The sequence below is a fragment of the Primulina tabacum genome, chromosome 10 (genome assembly GCF_025594145.1).
Source record: "Primulina tabacum isolate GXHZ01 chromosome 10, ASM2559414v2, whole genome shotgun sequence".
NCBI lineage: Eukaryota > Viridiplantae > Streptophyta > Magnoliopsida > Lamiales > Gesneriaceae > Primulina > Primulina tabacum.
Window position 1 is genome coordinate 41898886 of NC_134559.1, and position 13148 is coordinate 41912033.

General features: G+C 43.7%; 16 non-coding genes and 1 pseudogene across 16 annotated transcripts; all 17 read right to left on the reverse strand.

The window, feature by feature from the left end:
- Nucleotides 1-175: 175 nt before the first annotated feature.
- LOC142515165 (5S ribosomal RNA) lies at nt 176-293 on the reverse strand. Its single transcript, XR_012811022.1, has one exon. It is a non-coding gene; the product is annotated as a 5S ribosomal RNA (ribosomal RNA).
- Nucleotides 294-926: 633 nt separating this feature from the next.
- Nucleotides 927-1044, reverse strand: LOC142512827 (5S ribosomal RNA; annotated as a pseudogene).
- A 684-nt stretch (nt 1045-1728) lies between these two features.
- On the reverse strand, nt 1729-1846 carry LOC142507910 (5S ribosomal RNA). Its single transcript, XR_012806148.1, has one exon. It is a non-coding gene; the product is annotated as a 5S ribosomal RNA (ribosomal RNA).
- Nucleotides 1847-2530: 684 nt separating this feature from the next.
- Nucleotides 2531-2649, reverse strand: LOC142506529 (5S ribosomal RNA). Its single transcript, XR_012804818.1, has one exon. It is a non-coding gene; the product is annotated as a 5S ribosomal RNA (ribosomal RNA).
- A 680-nt stretch (nt 2650-3329) lies between these two features.
- On the reverse strand, nt 3330-3449 carry LOC142509908 (5S ribosomal RNA). The gene has a single exon (XR_012808053.1). It is a non-coding gene; the product is annotated as a 5S ribosomal RNA (ribosomal RNA).
- A 681-nt stretch (nt 3450-4130) lies between these two features.
- Nucleotides 4131-4249, reverse strand: LOC142509930 (5S ribosomal RNA). The gene has a single exon (XR_012808075.1). It is a non-coding gene; the product is annotated as a 5S ribosomal RNA (ribosomal RNA).
- Nucleotides 4250-4932: 683 nt separating this feature from the next.
- Nucleotides 4933-5051, reverse strand: LOC142506829 (5S ribosomal RNA). The gene has a single exon (XR_012805105.1). It is a non-coding gene; the product is annotated as a 5S ribosomal RNA (ribosomal RNA).
- Nucleotides 5052-5718: 667 nt separating this feature from the next.
- On the reverse strand, nt 5719-5837 carry LOC142507206 (5S ribosomal RNA). The gene has a single exon (XR_012805468.1). It is a non-coding gene; the product is annotated as a 5S ribosomal RNA (ribosomal RNA).
- Nucleotides 5838-6517: 680 nt separating this feature from the next.
- LOC142509165 (5S ribosomal RNA) lies at nt 6518-6637 on the reverse strand. Its single transcript, XR_012807352.1, has one exon. It is a non-coding gene; the product is annotated as a 5S ribosomal RNA (ribosomal RNA).
- A 682-nt stretch (nt 6638-7319) lies between these two features.
- LOC142513569 (5S ribosomal RNA) lies at nt 7320-7438 on the reverse strand. The gene has a single exon (XR_012809509.1). It is a non-coding gene; the product is annotated as a 5S ribosomal RNA (ribosomal RNA).
- A 682-nt stretch (nt 7439-8120) lies between these two features.
- Nucleotides 8121-8239, reverse strand: LOC142515018 (5S ribosomal RNA). The gene has a single exon (XR_012810885.1). It is a non-coding gene; the product is annotated as a 5S ribosomal RNA (ribosomal RNA).
- Nucleotides 8240-8906: 667 nt separating this feature from the next.
- Nucleotides 8907-9025, reverse strand: LOC142507195 (5S ribosomal RNA). The gene has a single exon (XR_012805457.1). It is a non-coding gene; the product is annotated as a 5S ribosomal RNA (ribosomal RNA).
- A 680-nt stretch (nt 9026-9705) lies between these two features.
- On the reverse strand, nt 9706-9824 carry LOC142513553 (5S ribosomal RNA). Its single transcript, XR_012809494.1, has one exon. It is a non-coding gene; the product is annotated as a 5S ribosomal RNA (ribosomal RNA).
- A 666-nt stretch (nt 9825-10490) lies between these two features.
- On the reverse strand, nt 10491-10609 carry LOC142507207 (5S ribosomal RNA). Its single transcript, XR_012805469.1, has one exon. It is a non-coding gene; the product is annotated as a 5S ribosomal RNA (ribosomal RNA).
- Nucleotides 10610-11289: 680 nt separating this feature from the next.
- On the reverse strand, nt 11290-11409 carry LOC142509166 (5S ribosomal RNA). Its single transcript, XR_012807353.1, has one exon. It is a non-coding gene; the product is annotated as a 5S ribosomal RNA (ribosomal RNA).
- A 682-nt stretch (nt 11410-12091) lies between these two features.
- Nucleotides 12092-12210, reverse strand: LOC142513571 (5S ribosomal RNA). The gene has a single exon (XR_012809511.1). It is a non-coding gene; the product is annotated as a 5S ribosomal RNA (ribosomal RNA).
- A 682-nt stretch (nt 12211-12892) lies between these two features.
- Nucleotides 12893-13011, reverse strand: LOC142514738 (5S ribosomal RNA). Its single transcript, XR_012810617.1, has one exon. It is a non-coding gene; the product is annotated as a 5S ribosomal RNA (ribosomal RNA).
- Between the last annotated feature and the right edge of the window lie 137 nt (nt 13012-13148).

The following is a 13148-nucleotide window of genomic DNA, read 5'->3' on the forward strand; positions in this document are numbered from 1 at the left end:
TGAGTCTCGTTCGTTTGCCCGTTTACAATCAAATTAGGCTACTATTTTGTCCAAATCCGGCAGTGCCCTGAGCTACGTTGATTTCACATGTCTTATCTGGTCCCGATCGAGATTCAGATTATTTGAGCCGAAAATCATCTGTCAACAAGTAATCAAAAATAGAAAAACACGAAAAGGGGTGCAACACGAGAACTTCCCAGGGGTCACCCATCCTAGTACTGCTCTCGCCCAAGCACGCTTTACTTCGGAGTTCTGATGGGATCAGGTGCGTTAGTGCTGGTATGATTGCACCCGACATTGAGGGGGATGCTTATTCTTATATCCCTCGAGTACGTGTGGAGCGGGCGACGATGGACAACACGCGGCACTGCTCTCGCCCAATCAGAACCATGAAGTTAAGAATTCTGGCCGATGACAGAGCTAGGATGGTGACCTCCTTGGGAAGTCCTCGTGTCGCGACTTTACGTAAATTGGGTAAAACAACCGAAATAATTGTTTTAAATGAGTTAACCGTCTCCGGGAGAGTATATCGTCATACCCTCCGCACAGAACCGGCTCACGACAACAAAAATCGCTAAATGTTCCCAGAAAAAATAGGAAAAAATAAGAAGAAGAAAATAGCGAATGTAAAGCTATTATTATGCCTGGGATACGATAAAATTGAACCGCAAGCTTAACAGAAGCGGAAAATCGCAAATTAAAGGGTTTTAGGAAGGAATTCGGCTAAAATCTCGCCAGCTCATTGCGGAGTAATTTGTCTCGTTCGTTTGCCCGTTACAATCAAATTAGGCTACAATTTTGTCCAAATCATGCATTGCTCGAGCTACGTTGATTTCACATGTCGTATCTGGTCCCGATCGAGATTCAGATGATTTGAGCCGAAAATCGTCTGTCAACAAGGTAATCAAAAATAGAAAAACACTAAAAGGGAGCAACCCAAGGACTTCCCAGCGGGTCACCCATCCTAGTTACTGTCTCCCCCAAGCACGCTTAACTTCAGAGTTCTGATGGGATCCGATGCATTAGTGTGGTATGATCGCACCCGACATTGAGTGGGATGTTTATTCTTATATCCCTCGAGTACGTGTGGATGCGGGCGGCGATGGACAACATGCGGCACTGCTCTCGCCCAATCATAACCACGAAGTTAAGCATTCTGGCGCGATGCAGAGCTAGGATGGGTGACCTCCCTGGGAAGACCTCGTTGTCACGATCGTTTACGTAAATTATGGATAAAACAGTCGAAATAATTGTTTTAATGAGTTACCGTCCTTCCGGAGTAATCTGCGTCATACCCTTCCGCACAGAACCGGCTCACGACAACAAAATCGATAAATGTTCCCAGAAAATAGAAAAAAAAATAAGAAGAAGGAAATAACGAATGTAAAGCTATTATTATGCCTGGGATACGATAAAATGGAACCGGAATCGAATTTCGGACTTCCTAAACGGATTTCTCGAGGAAACGGAAGCTTAACAGAAGCGGAAAATTGCAAATTAGAGGGTCTTAGAGAATGAATTCGGCTAAAATCTCGCCAGCTCATTGCGAAGTAAGGAGTCTCGTTCGTTTGCCCGTTTACAATCAAATTAGGCTACAATTTTTTCCAAATTCGGCAGTGCCCGAGTTACGTTGATTTCACATGTCTTATCTGGTCCCGATCGAGATTCAGAGGATTTGAGCCGAAAATCGTTTGTCAACAAGTAATAAAAAAAAGAAAAACACGAAAACGGGTGCAACACGAGGAGTTCCTAGGGGGTCACCCATCCTAGTACTGCTCTCGCCAAGCACGCTTTACTTCGGAATTCTGATGGGATCCGGTGCATTAGTGCTGGTATGATCGCACCCGACATTGAGTGTGATGTTTATTCTTATATCCCTCGAGTACGTGTGGAGCGGGCGACGATGGACAACACGCGGCACTGCTCTCGCCCAATCAAAACCATGAAGTTAAGCATTCTGGCGCGATGGCAGAGCGAGGATGGGTGACCTCCCTGGGAAGTTCTTGTGTCGCGACCGTTTACGTAAATTAAGGCTAAAACCGTAGAAATAATTGTTTTTAATGATTTAACAGTCTCCGGAGTAATCTGGGTCATACCCTTCCGCACAGAACCGACTCACAACAATAAAAATCGCTAAATGTTCCCGGAAAATAGAAAAATAATTAAGAAGAATAAAATAGCGAATGTAAAGCTATTATTATTCCTTTGATACAATAAAATGGAACCGGAATCGAATTTCGGACTTCCTAAGCGAATTTCTCGATGAAACGGAAGCTTAAAAGAAGCGGAAAATCGCAAATTAAAGGGTCTTAGAGAAGGAATTCGGCTAAAATCTCGCCAGCTCATTGCGGAGTAATTAGTCTCGTTCGTTTGCCCGTTTACAATCAAATTAGGCTACAATTTTGTCCAAATCCGGCAGTGCCCGAGCTATGTTGATTTCACATGTCTTATCTGGTCCCGATCGAGATTCAAATGATTTGAGCCGAAAATCGTCTGTCAACAAGTAATCAAAAATAGAAAAACACGAAAAGGGGTGCAACACAAGGACTTCGCAGGGGGTCACCCATCCTCTTACTGCTCTCGCCCAAGCACGCTTTACTTCGGTGTTCTGATGGGATCCGGAGCATTAGTGCTGGTATGATCGCACCCGACATTGAGTGGGATGTTTATTCTTATATCCCTCGAGTACGTGTGGAGCGGGCGGCGATGGACATCATGCGGCACTGCTCTCGCCCAATCAGAACCATGAAGTTAAGCGTTCTGGCGCGATGGCAGAGCTAGGATGGGTGACCTCCGTGGGAAGTCCTCGTGTCGCGACCGTTTACGTAAATTATGGCTAAACAGTTGAAATAATTGTTTTTAATGAGTTAACCATCTCCGGAGTAAACTGCGTCATACCCTTCCGCACAGAACCGGCTCGCGACAACAAAAATCGCTAAATGTTCCCAGAAAATAGGAAAAAAATAAGAAGAAGAAAATAGCGAATGTAGAGCTATTATTATGTCTGGGATATGATAAAATGGAACCGAAATCGAATTTCGAACTTCCTAAGAGGATTTCTTGAGGAAACGGAAGCTTAACAGAAGTGGAAAATCGCAAATTAGAGGGTCTTAGAGAAGGAATTCGACTAAAATCTCGTCAGCTCATTGCAGAGTAATGAATCTCCTTCGTTTGCTAGTTTACAATCAAATTAGGCTGCAATTTTTTCCCAATCCTGAGTGCCCGAGCTACGTTGATTTCACATGTCTTATCTGGTCCCGATCGAGATTCAGATGATTTGAGCCGAAAATCGTCTGTCAACAAGTAATCAAAATAGAAAAACACGAAAAGAGGTTCAACACAAGGACTTCCCAGGGGGTCACCCATCCTAGTTCTGCTCTCGCCCTGAGCACGCTTAACTTCGGAGTTCTGATGAGATCCGGTGCATTAGTGCTGGTATGATCGCACCCGACATTGAGTCGGATGTTTATTCTTATATCCCTCGCGTACGTGTGGAGCGGACGGCGATGGACAACACGCGGCACTGCTCTCGCCCAATCAGAACCATGAAGTTAAGCGTTCTGGCGCGATGGCAGAGCTAGGATGGGTGACCTCCCTGGGAGGTCTTCGTGTCGCGATCGTTTACGTAAATTATGGATAAAACAGTCGACATAATTGTTTTTAATGAGTTAACCGTCTCCGGAGTAATCTGCGTCATACCCTTCCGAACAAAACCGGTTCGCGACAACAAAAATCGCTAAATGTTCCCAGAAAATAGGAAAAAAATAAGAAGAAGAAAATAGCGAATGTAGAGCTATTATTATGTCTGGGATATGATAAAATGGAACCGAAATCGAATTTCGAACTTCCTAAGAGGATTTCTTGAGGAAACGGAAGCTTAACAGAAGTGGAAAATCGCAAATTAGAGGGTCTTAGAGAAGGAATTCGACTAAAATCTCGTCAGCTCATTGCAGAGTAATGAATCTCCTTCGTTTGCTAGTTTACAATCAAATTAGGCTGCAATTTTTTCCAAATCCTGAGTGCCCGAGCTACGTTGATTTCACATGTCTTATCTGGTCCCGATCGAGATTCAGATGATTTGAGCCGAAAATCGTCTGTCAACAAGTAATCAAAATAGAAAAACACGAAAAGAGGTTCAACACAAGGACTTCCCAGGGGGTCACCCATCCTAGTACTGCTCTCGCCCAAGCACGCTTAATTTCGGAGTTATGATGGGATCCGATTCATTAGTGCTGGTATGATCGCACCCGACATTGAGTGGGATGTTTATTCTTATATCCCTCGCGTACGTGTGTGGCAGGCGGCGATGGACAACACGCGGCACTGCTCTCGCCCAATCAGAACCATAAAGTTAAGCGTTCTGGCGCGATGGCAGAGCTAGGATGGGTGACATCCCTAGGAAGTCCTCGTGTCGCGACCATTTTCGTAAATTATGGATAAAACAGTCGAAATAATTGTCTTTAACGAGTTAACCGTTTCCGGAGTAATCGGCGTCATACCCTTCCGCACAGAACCGGCTCACGACAACAAAAATCGTTAAATGTTCCCAGAAAATAGGAAAAAAATAAGAAGAAGAAAATAGCGAATGTAAAGCTTTTATTATGCCTTAGTTACGATAAAGTGGAACCTAAATCGAGTTTCGGACTTTCTAAGCAGATTTCTCGAGGAAACGGAAGCTTAATAGAAGCGGAAAATCTCAAATTAGAGGGTCTTAGAGAAGGAATTTGGCTAAAATCTCGCAAGCTCATTGCGGAGTAATGAGTTTCGTTCGTTTTCCCGTTTACAATCTAATTAGGCTACAATTTTGTTCAAATCCGGCAGTGCCCGAGCTAGGTTGATTTCATTTGTCTTATCTGGTCACGATCGAGATTCAGATGATTTGAGCCAAAAATCTTCTGTCAACAAGTATTCAAAAATAGAAAAACACGAAAAGGGGTGCAACACGATGACTTCCCAGGGGGTCACACATCCTAGTACTGCTCTCGCCCAAGCACGCTCAACTTCGGAGTTCTGATGGGATCCAGTGCATTAGTGCTGGTATGATCGCACCCGACATTGAGTGGGATGTTTATTCTTATATCCTTCGAGTATGTGTGGAGCGGGCGACGATGGACAACACGCGGCACTGCTCTCGTCCAATCAGAACCATGAAGTTAAGCGTTCTGGCGCGATGGCAGAGCTAGGATGGGTGACCTCCCTGGGAAGTCCTCGTGTAGCGATCGTTTACGTAAATTATAGATAAAACATTCTAAATAATTGTTTTTAATGAGTTAATCGTATCCGGAGTAATCTGGGTCATACCCTTCCGCACAGAACCGGCTCACGACAACAAAAATCGCTAAATGTTGCCAGAAAATAGGAGAAAAATAAGAAGAAAAAAATAGCGAATGTAAAGCTTTTATAATGCTTGGGATACGATAAAGTGGAACTGAAATCGAATTTCTAACTTCCTAAGCGGATTTCTCGAGAAAACGGAAGCTTAACAGAAGCGGAAAATTGCAAATTAGAGGGTCTTAGAGAAAGAATTCGGCTAAAATCTCGCCAGCTCATTGCGGAGTAATGAGTCTCGTTCGTTTGCCCGTTTACAATTTTGTCCAAATCCTGCAGTGCCCGAGCTACGTTGATTTCACATGTCTTATCAGGTCCCGATCGAGATTCAGATGATTTGAGCCGAAAATCGTCTGTCAACAAGTAATCAAAAATAGAAAAACACGAAAAGGGGTGCAACACGAGGACTTCCCAGGGGGTCACCCATCCTAGTACTGCTCAAAACCAAGCACGCTTAACTTCGGAGTTCTAATGGGATCCGGTGAATTAGTGCTGGTATGATCGCACCGGACATTGAGGGGATGTTTATTCTTACATCCCAAGAGTACGTGTAGAGAAGGCGACGATTGACAACACGCGGCACTGCTCTCGCCTATTCAGAACCATGAAATTAAGCGTTCTGGCGCTATGGCAGAGCTAGGATGGGTAACCTCCCTGGGAAGTACTCGTGTCGCGACCGTTTAGTAAATTATGGATAAAACAATCGAAATAATTGTTTTTAATAAGTTAACCTTCTCCGGAGTAAACTACGTAATACCCTTCTGCACTGAACCTGTTAACGACAACAAAAATCGCTAAGTATTCCCAGAAAATAGAAAAAAATAAGAAGAAGAAAATAGCGAATGTAAAGCTATTATTATGCCTGGGATAAGATAAAATGGAACCGGAATCGAATTTCGGACTTCCTAAGCGGATTTATCGAGGAAACGGAAGCTTAACAGAAGCGGAAAATCGCAAGTTAGAGGGTTTTAAAGAAGAAATTCGGCTAAAATCTCGCCATTTCATTGCGAAGTAATGAGTCTCGTTCGTTTGCCCGTTTACAATCAAATTAAGCTACAATTTTGTCCAAATCCGGCAGTGCCCGAGCTACGTTGATTTCACATGTCTTATCAGGTCCCGATCGAGATTCAGATGATTTGATCCGAAAATCGTTTGTCAACAAGTAATTAAAAATAGAAAAACAAGAAAAGGGGTGCAACACGAGGACTTCCCAGGGGGTCACCCATCCTAGTACTGCTCTCGCCCAAGGCATGCTTAACTACGGAATTCTGATGAGATCCGGTGAATTAGTGCTGGTATGATCGCACCGGACATTGAGTGGATGTTTATTCTTATATCCCAAGAGTACGTGTGGAGAAGGCGACGATGGACAACACGCGGCACTGCTCTCGCCCAATCAGAACCATGAAGTTAAGCGTTCTGGCGCAATGGCAGAGCTAGGATGGGTGACCTCCATGGGAAGTCCTCGTGTCGCGATCGTTTACGTAAATTATGGATAAAACAGTCGAAATAATTATTTTTAATGAGTTAACCATCTCCGGAGTAATCTGCGTCATACCCTTCCGCACAGAACCGGCTCACGACAACAAAAATCGCTAAATGTTCCCAGAAAATAGGAAAAAAATAGGAGGAAGAAAATAGCGAATGTAAAGCTATTATTTTGCCTGGGATAAGATAAAATGGAACTGGAATCGAATTTCGGACTTCCTAAGCGGATTTATCGAGGAAACGAAAGCTTAACAGAAGCGGAAAATCGCAAATTAGAGGGTCTTAGAGAATGAATTCGGCTAAAATCTCGCCAGCTCATTGCGGAGTAAGGAGTCTCGTTCGTTTGCCCGTTTACGATCAAATTAGGCTACAATTTTGTGCAAATCCGGCAGTGCCCGAGCTACGTTGATTTCACATGTCTTATCAGGTCCCGATCGAGATTCAGATGATTTGAGCCGAAAATCGTCTGTCAACAAGTAATCAAAAATAGAAAAACACGAAAAGGGGTGCAACACGAGGACTTCCCAGGGGGTCACCCATCCTAGTACTGCTCTCGCCCAAGCACGCTTAACTTCGGAGTTCTGATGGGATCCGGTGAATTAATGCTGGTATGATCGCACCGGACATTGAGTGGATGTTTATTCTTATCTCCCAAGAGTACGTGTGGAGAAGGCGACGATGGACAACACACGGCACTGCTCTCGCCCAATCAAAACCATGAAGTTAAGTGTTCTGGCGCGATGGCAGAGCTAGGATGGGTAACCTCCCTGGGAAGTACTCGTGTCGCGACCGTTTACGTAAATTATGGATAAAACAGTCGACATAATTGTTTTTAATGAGTTAACCGTCTCCGGAGTAATCTAAGTAATACCCTTCCGCACAGAACCGGCTCACGACAACGAAAATCGCTAAATGTTCCCAGAAAATAGGAAAAAAATAAGAAGAAGAAAATAGCGAATTTAAAGCTTTTATTATGCCTGGGATACGATAAAGTGGAACCGAAATCGAATTTCGAACTTCCTAAGTGGATTTCTCGAGGAAACGGAAGCTTAACAGAGGCGGAAAATCGCAAATTAGAGGGTCTTAGAGAAGGAATTTGGCTAAAATATCGCAAACTCATTGCGGAGTAATGAGTTTCGTTCGTTTACCCGTTTACAATCTGATTAGGCTACAATTTTTTTCAAATCCGGCAGTGCCCGAGCTACGTTGTTTTCACATGTCTTATTTGGTCACGATCGAGATTAAGATGATTTGAGCCAAAAATCGTCTATCAACAAGTATTCAAAAATAGAAAAACACGAAAAGGGGTGCAACACGAAGACTTCCCAGGGGGTCACACATCCTAGTACTGCTCTCGCCCGAGCACGCTTAACTTCGGAGTTCTGATGGGATCCAGTGCATTAGTGCTGGTATGATCGCACCCGATATTGAGTGGGATGTTTATTCTTATATACTTCGAGTATGTGTGGAGCGGGCGGCGATGGACAACACGCGGCACTGCTCTCGTCCAATCAGAACCATGAAGTTAAGTGTTCTGGCGCGAAGGCAGAGCTAGGATGGGTGACCTCCCTGGAAAGTCCTCGTGTCGCGACCGTTTACGTAAATTATGGATAAAACATTCGAAATAATTGTTTTTAATGAGTTAACCGTCTTCGGAGTAATCTACGTAATACCCTTCTGCACAGAACCGACTCACGACAACAAAAATCGCTAAATGTTGCCAGAAAATACGAGAAAAATAAGAAGAAGAAAATAGCGAATGTAAAGCTTTTATAATGCTTGGGATACGATAAAGTGGAACCGAAATCGAATTTCTAACTTCCTAAGCGGATTTCTCGAGAAAACGGAAGCTTAACAGAAGCGGAAAATTGCAAATTAGTGGGTCTTAGAGAAAGAATTCGGCTAAAATCTCGCCAGCTCATTGCGGAGTAATGAGTCTCGTTCGTTTGCCCGTTTACAATTTTGTCCAAATCCGGCAGTGCCCGAGCTACGTTGATTTCACATGTCTTATCAGGTCCCGATCGAGATTCAGATGATTTGAGCCGAAAATCGTCTGTCAACAAGTAATCAAAAATAGAAAAACACGAAAAGGGGTGCAACACGAGGACTTCCTTGGGGGTCATCCATCCTAGTACTGCTCTCGCCCAAGCACGCTTAACTTCGGAGTTCTGATGCGATCCGGTGCATTAGTTCTGGTATGATCGCACCGGACATTGAGGGGATGTTTATTCTTATATCCCAAGAGTACGTGTAGAGAAGGCGACGATTGACAACACGCGGCACTGCTCTCGCCTATTCAGAACCATGAAATTAAGCGTTCTGGCGCTATGGCAGAGCTAGGATGGGTAACCTCCCTGGGAAGTACTCGTGTCGCGACCGTTTAGTAAATTATGGATAAAACAATCGAAATAATTGTTTTTAATAAGTTAACCTTCTCCGAGGTAAGCTACGTAATACCCTTCTGCACTGAACCGGCTCACGACAACAAAAATCGCTAAGTATTCCCAGAAAATAGAAAAAAATAAGAATAAGAAAATAGCGAATGTAAAGCTATTATTATGCCTGGGATAAGATAAAATGGAACCGGAATCGAATTTCGGACTTCCTAAGCGGATTTATCGAGGAAACGGAAGCTTAACAGAAGCGGAAAATCGCAAGTTAGAGGGTTTTAGAGAAGAAATTCGGCTAAAATCTCGCCAGTTCATTGCGAAGTAATGAGTCTCGTTCGTTTGTCCGTTTACAATCAAATTAGGCTACAATTTTGTCCAAATCCGGCAGTGCCCGAGCTACGTTGATTTCACATGTCTTATTTGGTCACGATCGAGATTAAGATGATTTGAGCCAAAAATCGTCTATCAACAAGTATTCAAAAATAGAAAAACACGAAAAGGGGTGCAACACGAGGACTTCCCAGGGGGTCACACATCCTAGTACTGCTCTCGCCCAAGCACGCTTAACTTCGGAGTTCTGATGGGATCCAGTGCATTAGTGCTGGTATGATCGCACCCGATATTGAGTGGGATGTTTATTCTTATATACTTCGAGTATGTGTGGAGCGGGCGGCGATGGACAACACGCGGCACTGCTCTCGTTCAATCAGAACCATGAAGTTAAGTGTTCTGGCGCGAAGGCAGAGCTAGGATGGGTGACCTCCCTAGAAAGTCCTTGGTCGCGACCGTTTACGTAAATTATGGATAAAACATTCGAAATAATTGTTTTTAATGAGTTAACCGTCTCCGGAGTAATCTACGTAATACCCTTCTGCACAGAACCGGCTCACGACAACAAAAATCGCTAAATGTTGCCAGAAAATAGGAGAAAAATAAGAAGAAAAAAATAGCGAATGTAAAGCTTTTATAATGCTTGGGATACGATAAAGTGGAACTGAAATCGAATTTCTAACTTCCTAAGCGGATTTCTCGAGAAAACGGAAGCTTAACAGAAGCGGAAAATTGCAAATTAGAGGGTCTTAGAGAAAGAATTCGGCTAAAATCTCGCCAGCTCATTGCGGAGTAATGAGTCTCGTTCGTTTGCCCGTTTACAATTTTGTCCAAATCCGGCAGTGCCCGAGCTACGTTGATTTCACATGTCTTATCAAGTCCCGATCGAGATTCAGATGATTTGAGCCGAAAATCGTCTGTCAACAAGTAATCAAAAATAGAAAAACACGAAAAGGGGTGCAACACGAGGACTTCCCAGGGGGTCACCCATCCTAGTACTGCTCAAAACCAAGCACGCTTAACTTCGGAGTTCTAATGGGATCCGGTGAATTAGTGCTGGTATGATCGCACCGGACATTGAGGGGATGTTTATTCTTACATCCCAAGAGTACGTGTAGAGAAGGCGACGATTGACAACACGCGGCACTGCTCTCGCCTATTCAGAACCATGAAATTAAGCGTTCTGGCGCTATGGCAGAGCTAGGATGGGTAACCTCCCTGGGAAGTACTCGTGTCGCGACCGTTTAGTAAATTATGGATAAAACAATCGAAATAATTGTTTTTAATAAGTTAACCTTCTCCGGAGTAAACTACGTAATACCCTTCTGCACTGAACCTGTTAACGACAACAAAAATCGCTAAGTATTCCCAGAAAATAGAAAAAAATAAGAAGAAGAAAATAGCGAATGTAAAGCTATTATTATGCCTGGGATAAGATAAAATGGAACCGGAATCGAATTTCGGACTTCCTAAGCGGATTTATCGAGGAAACGGAAGCTTAACAGAAGCGGAAAATCGCAAGTTAGAGGGTTTTAGAGAAGAAATTCGGCTAAAATCTCGCCATTTCATTGCGAAGTAATGAGTCTCGTTCGTTTGCCCGTTTACAATCAAATTAGGCTACAATTTTGTCCAAATCCGGCAGTGCCCGAGCTACGTTGATTTCACATGTCTTATCAGGTCCCGATCGAGATTCAGATGATTTGATCCGAAAATCGTTTGTCAACAAGTAATTAAAAATAGAAAAACAAGAAAAGGGGTGCAACACGAGGACTTCCCAGGGGGTCACCCATCCTAGTACTGCTCTCGCCCAAGGCATGCTTAACTACGGAATTCTGATGAGATCCGGTGAATTAGTGCTGGTATGATCGCACCGGACATTGAGTGGATGTTTATTCTTATATCCCAAGAGTACGTGTGGAGAAGGCGACGATGGACAACACGCGGCACTGCTCTCGCCCAATCAGAACCATAAAGTTAAGCGTTCTGGCGCAATGGCAGAGCTAGGATGGGTGACCTCCATGGGAAGTCCTCGTGTCGCGATCGTTTACGTAAATTATGGATAAAACAGTCGAAATAATTATTTTTAATGAGTTAACCATCTCCGGAGTAATCTGCGTCATACCCTTCCGCACAGAACCGGCTCACGACAACAAAAATCGCTAAATGTTCCCAGAAAATAGGAAAAAAATAGGAGGAAGAAAATAGCGAATGTAAAGCTATTATTTTGCCTGGGATAAGATAAAATGGAACTGGAATCGAATTTCGGACTTCCTAAGAGGATTTATCGAGGAAACGAAAGCTTAACAGAAGCGGAAAATCGCAAATTAGAGGGTCTTAGAGAATGAATTCGGCTAAAATCTCGCCAGCTCATTGCGGAGTAAGGAGTCTCGTTCGTTTGCCCGTTTACGATCAAATTAGGCTACAATTTTGTGCAAATCCGGCAGTGCCCGAGCTACGTTGATTTCACATGTCTTATCAGGTCCCGATCGAGATTCAGATGATTTGAGCCGAAAATCGTCTGTCAACAAGTAATCAAAAATAGAAAAACACGAAAAGGGGTGCAACACGAGGACTTCCCAGGGGGTCACCCATCCTAGTACTGCTCTCGCCCAAGCACGCTTAACTTCGGAGTTCTGATGGGATCCGGTGAATTAATGCTGGTATGATCGCACCGGACATTGAGTGGATGTTTATTCTTATCTCCCAAGAGTACGTGTGGAGAAGGAGACGATGGACAACACACGGCACTGCTCTCGCCCAATCAAAACCATGAAGTTAAGTGTTCTGGCGCGATGGCAGAGCTAGGATGGGTAACCTCCCTGGGAAGTACTCGTGTCGCGACCGTTTACGTAAATTATGGATAAAACAGTCGACATAATTGTTTTTAATGAGTTAACCGTCTCCGGAGTAATCTACGTAATACCCTTCCGCACAGAACCGGCTCACGACAACGAAAATCGCTAAATGTTCCCAGAAAATAGGAAAAAAATAAGAAGAAGAAAATAGCGAATTTAAAGCTTTTATTATGCCTGGGATACGATAAAGTGGAACCGAAATCGAATTTCGAACTTCCTAAGTGGATTTCTCGAGGAAACGGAAGCTTAACAGAGGCGGAAAATCGCAAATTAGAGGGTCTTAGAGAAGGAATTTGGCTAAAATATCGCAAACTCATTGCGGAGTAATGAGTTTCGTTCGTTTACCCGTTTACAATCTAATTAGGCTACAATTTTTTTCAAATCCGGCAGTGCCCGAGCTACGTTGATTTCACATGTCTTATTTGGTCACGATCGAGATTAAGATGATTTGAGCCAAAAATCGTCTATCAACAAGTATTCAAAAATAGAAAAACACGAAAAGGGGTGCGACACGAAGACTTCCCAGGGGGTCACACATCCTAGTACTGCTCTCGCCCGAGCACGCTTAACTTCGGAGTTCTGATGGGATCCAGTGCATTAGTGCTGGTATGATCGCACCCGATATTGAGTGGGATGTTTATTCTTATATACTTCGAGTATGTGTGGAGCGGGCGGCGATGGACAACACGCGGCACTGCTCTCGTCCAATCAGAACCATGAAGTTAAGTGTTCTGGCGCGAAGGCAGAGCTAGGATGG